The 8,320-nt window shown below is 39.8% G+C and overlaps 1 non-coding gene across 1 annotated transcript; it reads left to right on the top strand.

The window, feature by feature from the left end:
* Positions 1-2,783: 2,783 nt before the first annotated feature.
* On the top strand, positions 2,784-2,855 carry TRNAM-CAU (transfer RNA methionine (anticodon CAU)). Its single transcript has one exon. It is a non-coding gene; the product is annotated as a tRNA-Met (tRNA).
* Positions 2,856-8,320: the final 5,465 nt, after the last annotated feature.

The raw sequence follows: 8,320 nt of genomic DNA on the forward strand, positions 1-8,320 counted from the left end.
CAATTGTATGGAATACAGTCAAACTGGTTTAGACTTGAGATCATACCTATGCAGTGTGATCAATACATGTTCTACTTTGCCACCCCCATAACATGTTTCACTTGGTAGAGGAGTCACCATGAGCAGTTTAAGGAAATCTGTTGATGCTTGATGCCTAAAGAGGACCCAGTAGTGGACCTTCACCCATTTTGATTTCTGGTTTTAATTCCATGAAATCCCAAATGACCTGCTCAAAATGGAGTTTGGGTTTTGATTGGCCACAAAATATGAGAACTGGGACAAGGAATAATTATTGAAGGAACTCAGTATGGGAACATGAGTACGGTACTTCAGATGCAGGATTACCATTGATCAAAGGAGACCTTTCAGACAGAGCATCACCACTCAAAGAAGATCAAGGGCTCAAGCAGAAATTATTGTGAAGATGGAAAAACTTCCATGTTCTGCTATTCAAGTGAGGTGTCTAGACTCCAGAGTTGTTTGAAGGTCAAATACAAAGGAGGAGGAGACAGAGATTACGCCTTTTTGGGGAAGTAAACACCTTCCACTTTTGACGATCACTTTCATAGACATAAAAGCTTTTTTTTTCCCTCGTTGATCATATGTAACCTTGGGTTGTCGGGTACTTATGATTTTGCAGGTCACTAGGTCAGGGACTTTATCTGCATTTCAGACAAAACATATACTTGAGAACAACTATTGAGAATGGAGAAGACGATCTTGGATAAACTTGAGTGGACCTTAACTGTTCATACATTTTTTTCTGTCTTCCTTGTCTGCTCTATCAAAGCTGATCGGTCTAATAAAGAGGTAAATCTTACATTCTCATTCTCCTTGTGACATTGATGTCTTAGTAGTGTGTGCATGGTTTGTATTATGAAAGTGAACTGAATTTGAGAGCATTGAATTACCTTATTATAGTTCCCTGATATTGTTATATGGCATCAGAGCTCTTGTTGTCACGACTTTGTTCTCTTTTCCTGTTTCTTGTCATCTCTTCCTTTGTGGTGTGGAGTGACTTTCTGCTGCTTATGCCATGAACTAACCATTCGTTCTTCTGTTAATGGAGTGACTTCAACATGTTCTGATTATCATCTAATGCTGCCTTGAAGATTTCATTGATTGAATCCATTGAAGCTTGGACCTACCTGAACGTCTTTGGTGGTGGGAGACTATTTTTCATCTAAAAGAGGAAAAATTTCAGATGGGGCATCTTTGTGCTAACGTAGGACTTAAAAGAGGTGGGAGTATGTTTCATCCCAAAAAAAGAAAAAAAAATTCGAGGTTGTACATGGTCAAGCTCACCTGGGATTTGAGAAGTGGTGCGATTCTCTATTTCATCCGAAAAATGGACAAAAATTTCAGATAGGACATGGTCGAACTCATCTAAAGACTTAAACTTGGTATAACACTGTATCAGTGATCCATTTTGCTCAATAAAAAAATTGAGGTATTTTAATACCTTCTGAAGAGAACCTATGGAAAACCGTTTGTACAACTATTAGAACAGTTCATTCCAGGGAGCATTACAAGCTTTTGACCATTAAAGCAACCAAAGCTAATGGTACCTCATACCAAGAAAAAAAAAAAAAAAAAAAAATAGAATAGTTATTGCCTTATTGGTACTTGACCTGAAAAAATGCAATTATCTCGTAACTTATTTATTCAGATAAACATTCATGTTCCTTGAACAAAAAAATTATATTGTTAAATACTTGATCAATACAAGCCTTGTGAAAACTCCTATTTTTTTATTTTTTAAGTTTTCTCATTGAGAGAGGGAGGAACCCATAAGAGCACCAGAAAACAAACCTAGGAATTCAAAACTCAATTTGTCCAAAAAAATGCTGAGACCATTAGAACATAAAAATATAAAATTGAGGTGGTTAAATGAGAATTATATTGTTAAATACTTGATCAATACAAGCCTTGTGAAAACCCCTATTTTTTTATTTTTTAAGTTTTCTCATTGAGAGAGGGAGGAACCCATAAGAGCACCAGAAAACAAACCTAGGAATTCAAAACTCAATTTGTCCAAAAAAATGCTGAGACCATTAGAACATAAAAATATAAAATTGAGGTGGTTAAATGAGAATTTTGACACTTGTCACTACGATATAATTGTAACTAATGATGTTAACATAAAATTAAATGTAAGCTAGAATCATGAACACTCAGGAAAATTGAGGTATTTTAGAGTACCTCTTCTTATGGTTTATGATGGGTTTCCAGGTACCAGTATTTGACCCTTGGCCTCTAAGGAAGGAGATTTGACTTTCCACCATTGAGGCAATCAAAGCTACAGGTGCAAATGATTTTCAAAATAATCAATTAAATGTTTACTAGATTGTCTATTAAATATTTTATTTAGCAAAGTTGTGATCTATTTGTTCAAAACAAAAATGGTTATTACAAATATATTCAATTCAATGCCCCGTCCTTCTCACCCTTTTTTCTTTAAAATATGATTCACATCTAGTGTGTTTTTAGTACTTATTTTAATAATTTTGACATTCCACTGAGGTATTTTATATCATTCGAACCCTATACCATTTTTTGCAACTATGGATGTGGTTCCCATGTTTGAACCATAAGTTCGTTTCTACTTCGAGAATGTGGAATGATAAGTATTCCCTTGTTTTAACCTATTAGAGAATTTTTTTGACATGGAAGAATTTATATTATCATGGCCAACTGCATGAAGCATTGATAACAAAATTTATAGAAACAATGAAACATCATTTTGATAATGATATAAAATTAATGTAATATTACATTCAACAATCAGAGTGGCGCAGCGGAAGCGTGGTGGGCCCATAACCCACAGGTCCCAGGATCGAAACCTGGCTCTGATATTAGAAGGTTTCCCATTTGAAAAGGAAAAACAAATCCATTTGGGACATAATCAAGCTCACCTACAATTTAAGAACTGGTGGGTTTTTTTTTAGGCGACAAGGTGTTTGAGGGGTGACTCTTTGTCAAGTTCAAGTAGTATTCAAGAAGAGGTGGGACTCTTTGTTTCATTAAGAAGAAAAACAAAAATCAGATGGGACATGCTTGAGCTCACTTGTGACTAGAAAAGTCGAAAGAACTTTTGAGCAAAAATCGTTGAGGTAAGACTATAAGCGCCTCACGAATTCTCCTTGTGTTGAAGTCTTTAACATCCTTTTCTCCCTAGTAATTTGATCGATTATGGGGCTTTACAGTTCTTTCCAATATATGGGTAACAATTTAAGCAAGGAGTGGAATTTCTTAATATTTCTAGGGTAGTCGCCAGATTAGCCGACTCCCTAGTCAGATGTGGGAGCATATATATATGTGTATGTTAGAACGACACAAGCGATGTTTAGATAAGTAATTCTACAAAGGATATGCTTAAATACACTGTCCTATACATTCAATCCAGCTAATGCCCAACAACTTAAGCCCGTGGAATATGCTAATGTTAAACGTGGTCCATGTGGGACAAGGTACTCAACTTTGATGCCAAATATTAGTAAGTCCTCTAACATAAATTTTACAAAATTTTTATTTTAATAAACATAATTTTTTTAATCGAAAATCAAAACACTAAGATTGTTGTAGGATTGTTGCTAGAGCAATTTAGGATCAAGACTTCTATTTATAAAGAAGAAGAAGAGACACCTACTAAGGGTTATCTCCAAAGGATATGGCTTAGCTAACCATGTCTTTTCCCTTCAAACTTATTGGTTATCCACTCAAACTCATTTTCCAAACGACATTTATTGGCTATTTAGGTGCTTATTAGGGAATAACATCAACTCTAACTTTCATTACACTACAAGAAAAAGGGCCTACGGCGGCATTTTCAAAACGCCGCCTTAAGTCTAAAAGTGCGGCTGTAAACTTTTCCCGGCATTTTAAAAACGCCGGAAAAAGCACTTTTTTAAAAACGGCGTTAAAAGCCCGTAAAAGTCAATTGTTGCGGCGTCTATAAAACGCCGCCATAGACTTCAACGTTGTTTTTTCCGGTGTTTTCTATGTTTCTATGTGACATATGCTGGCATTTACAAAACGCTGGTATAAGATTTTTTTTAATTAAAAAAAAAATTGGTTTCCAAAAAGCCAAATTCAATTTTGGTGAATTTTTTATTTCGATAGTATTTGAACCAACCAAATATATAGTGTACCATCGAATCTTCTCTGTTGGATGTATTTGAGCCTTCTTCGGATAGTCATTGGATCTTAACTGATAGATCCGTTGAGTGATAGACTTCTACTAGTTTGGACTAGTAGATGACTCCTAGGATAACCCGACTGTTATCTGATGGTTATCCATATGATAGCGATGACTGGCAGCCACCGAATTCTGCTAGCTATCACTAGGTTAATTAACCTAGTCCGAAAGTATCGGATTAGGGCGTGCTTGTGACTAAGTAAGTTTTCTTCCTAGCTGTCTCATGGACCCGGCTCGCTCGGAAGCGAGTCGATTCCCTTCGTCCCGACCGGAGTTGAGGGTTGAACCAAGAATGAACCAAGTTCGATAATATTTTATCCGTATCACGAGCCCCCCAGACCAAGCGTTTGGTCGATCCCAAGGGCTTGGTTTTTAACTGGGTTCTTCGTTGAACAATAGCCTTGCGTAATTCTCAACCCATTTAAATGTCATTTCACATTTAATGCGGTTGTGTCGCTTTTTCCTCGAGCATTGTGAGGGTGACGCCACGCGTCCTTTCGTAGCTGAAACTATCGTTGCTCACGCAATCCAAAACGACGAATTCTGAACACCTGCTTTGGATTCGTGAGTTCAAACTTTCGAACCGTCTTCAAATCTCGATCGTTGATGCCGAATTCATCTTGATCGTACACGTCCTCGAACACTCGTGCGGGTGCTTCAGAGCGGTTCGTTGTCTTCGTAGGTTTCATTCTCCTTGTCTAGGTTTTTGAAACATCGTCGTCTTCTTCGCGCCTTCACGATCCTCCCGCTCTCGAGCTTTCTGCCTCAGTGATTCAGTAAGTTTACTGACTCCCTTGCAAAGTTTACTTTCGTCTCCAGGTTTATTTTTCTCTAGAAACCATAATCAGACCTTTCAGTAATGGAAGATAATAGGGTTTCTTCTGAGACTTCCCGTGTGCCTAGCGCCGGTAAAGGCGATAGTGGTGATGAGGTCTTTGTTTCTGTCTCCTTTGAGCAGTCGAATAGCAATAGTCGTAGAAGTCAGCCAACAGAGAAGAGTAGAAGAAAAAGCTGAGACTTCTTCTGCCCTTCCTGAGCCTGGACCATCTGTGACTGTCGAATCTTCTGGGCAGTCAAGACAACCTACCAAATCCGCCGGTGGACCTGATTCTGTTGCTTCCTCCTATAACGAGGAAAACCTTCCTTTAGCCGTCCAGGGTTTTGACTTTCCTTCTTCGTACCATCTTAGGGCTCCCAATTTTGATGAGAGAGTCGATTCGACCCTTCCGGGCAAATATTCCCTGTATATTGATACACTGGAAAGAGGGTTCGCTTTCCCTTCTTCAATCCTTTGTTTGCAGCCATTCTGAATCATTGGGACATTTGTCTTGGAATATTTCTTCCCAATAGCTGGCGTCTTATCGTCGGCTTCTTGGGTTTATGCTTTGAACTTGGCATCACACCTTCTCTTCTTCTTTTTGTACATTTTCATGTTCTTTCTATTTCCCATCCTCCCAGTTGGGTTGTGCTTTCTAAGCGCAATAAAGTGGAGCTTGACTGGACGGGTAGCATTCTTGCCAAAAGAACTTGCCCTTCCAATCATAAAGGATGGCGCAAGCGGTATTTTTTCTGCCGAGCGCCTCAATCGGATCTTAACTTCCCGACCGTCTGGAAGTAGTACACTTCATACTCTGAGGGTAGCTGGGTCCTTCCATTATCCAAAGAAGACAAAACGGCCGTTGGGAAGATCAAGTCAATTCCATGGTATCAAGAGATACATGGATATGAGATGGAATACAACTCCATCCTTCAATACTCAGGGTTGGCTCAACGTGAGCTTTCTAACTGCCACATATCACTTTCCTGAAAATACTGTGAATTCTTTCAACTCTAACTTTTGTCTTTCTTTACAGTGCCTCCAAGAATGAATCCCGAAAGTCTTCGGGTAAAGGCTGCTAGGGTTGTTGTGACTGCTGAACAACGGTGCCCTCGAGCCTTGACTGCAGAATAGGTAGCTTCTGCACCACCTCCAGACCCTTCCTACAAGGGTATCAGGAACTTGAGGCCAGTGGTTGAGGCTTCTAGGAGAGGGAAAAAACCAATGGTGGAAGAGGTAGATATCCCCTCTCCTGCTCGAACTAAAAGGAAGCACGACTCCGCTTCCGCCTCGAAGAAATCCAAAAAAGAATAAAGATTCTGAGGAGATCTTCGTGCCTCAATGGATGCTGACGCGGACAGATAGGGCAACATAGGATCCCGAGAAGCCTGCTGAATGGAACTCTCTCGGTCTTTTACCTTCCGATCGTCAAGCCTTTGAAGCCCTAGAGGATGACGTTCTTGTTCATCATTCCACAAGGTATTATTTTTCTTGATCTTTTGCTAAATTGTTTTGTAATCTCTCATGAGATCTCTGATAATCTTCCCGTCCTTCCAGGGATGTTGTGTTGAGCTTTTATCAACACATGGAGGCATTGAGCTGAGTTGGTCGCAATGGCTCCTTGCTGCAGGCCTGTGAAGAGAATTTGGCGAAGGCCATTTCTGAGGTGGACCGGCTGAAGAAAGTAGCCGAAGAGTTGAAGGAGAAGCATGATGAGATGAATTCCTTGAAAAAGGAACTTGACTCGTCAATTGCTCGTGCTAATGCTGCCGAACGTGAGGCCAAGAAGCATAAAAATGAGGCTATTGCTTTTGGCGAGAGCCTCGAGTTTAAGTCCTTGGATAATGAGCGCTTGTTGAAAATGGCAGTTCCTAGCAAGCCCGAACATATTAGACCAGATCTTCGGAGGGACTGCATTCGGAAGTATCTGAACAACGTCCCCTTCACTAAACTGTTGGGCTCCATCAACCTTCAAGCTTACCGAGCAGGGCAAAATGATGTCTGGGAAAAGATCCTTGAATCTAATCCTTCCTTTGACATGACTCCCTTCCGAGAGGTGTGTCACAAGGAAATCTTTGGGAAGCTCAAGTTGTCTTTCCCTGACTGGGTTTTGGAAGAGGAAGATCCTATTCCAGTGGATCTGAATATCGAGGAGTATCTTCTGACTTGCCGCCTCTTCCCGAAGAACCTCAATAGCATGCCTCGGAGGAAGATCTCGATAAAGATCCTTCGGTCGACAATGAGGAAGAATCATAGGAAACCATCTCTTTACTTTCTTTTTCCTTTTGTAAGGGTTGGCCCTCCACAATTTTAATAGAAATGGAAATCAGTCTTTGTTTTCTCGAACTCTTCCAATGATTGCCTTAATACTTCCTCATCTCATATAAAAACAAATTGTCTTAAGAACAATATATGAATGATATAAGTTATCACATAGATTAACTTGTACCTTAACAGGAGATAATGTTCGGGATATTATGAAGATACGTTCGGGAGAGGCATGTTTGGCCTCTGAGCTTGTTGTGCCATCTGAACCTTTATCTCCCAATGGCTCCTTTATTTATGACGAAGTCCAAACGTCTCCTTCGTATTTTTATACCAATTGCCTTTCCCAAGGAATTGGAAATACCCTATTATTTAATACTGGTGCGACGGTTGGTATTTGGTTGTATCCTCATATCAGGTGCATACCGTTCCACTTGGAAACCTAGTTCAACGTTCAACTGTCGAATTTGAAGTGCCGTTATCCCTTGACCGTTGATCCTGCACTTTCAGGAATTTGAAGCGTTCCTTCCATCCTGTCCCTTGATTATCTTGGGCTTTCAACCATCGCATCTCTCCTTGAGGCTATTTAAACTCCTTTAAGGATATCTCTTGCTATCTGCAAGTTATTTCTGTCTGATAGATTTGCAAAACGACATTCCGTCTTCCTTTGCTGTATCCGTACTCTTGTCTTCCAACAATATCTTCGATCAGAATCTAGACCAATAAGTCTTTCGCTCTCTGTCCATGTCACGAATCTCCTCTTCTCCCTGAGTAATTTCCACAGTATTCATACTTGGGGTTTACTTAACGGAAGTTCTGAATGGTTCATGTTCAACTGAGATCTAGGGTTTTTTCTGTATGTTGTTGGATTCTCATACTGACACCGCTTTTTTTGTATTTGCAGTGCCTCCCAGAATTAACTTGGACTTTATTAGGGCAAATTCCTGCAAGAAAACTGCCCCAATACCAACGAAGTTTGCTCCCTCTGAGGTGATTGCCACTGGTGAATCTTCTAAAAGTGAGGAGACTGCTGTTGGTGA

Source organism: Hakea prostrata, chromosome 2, assembly GCF_041222555.1.
Source record: "Hakea prostrata isolate BN-2017 chromosome 2, UWA_Hpros_2, whole genome shotgun sequence".
Lineage (NCBI taxonomy): Eukaryota > Viridiplantae > Streptophyta > Magnoliopsida > Proteales > Proteaceae > Hakea > Hakea prostrata.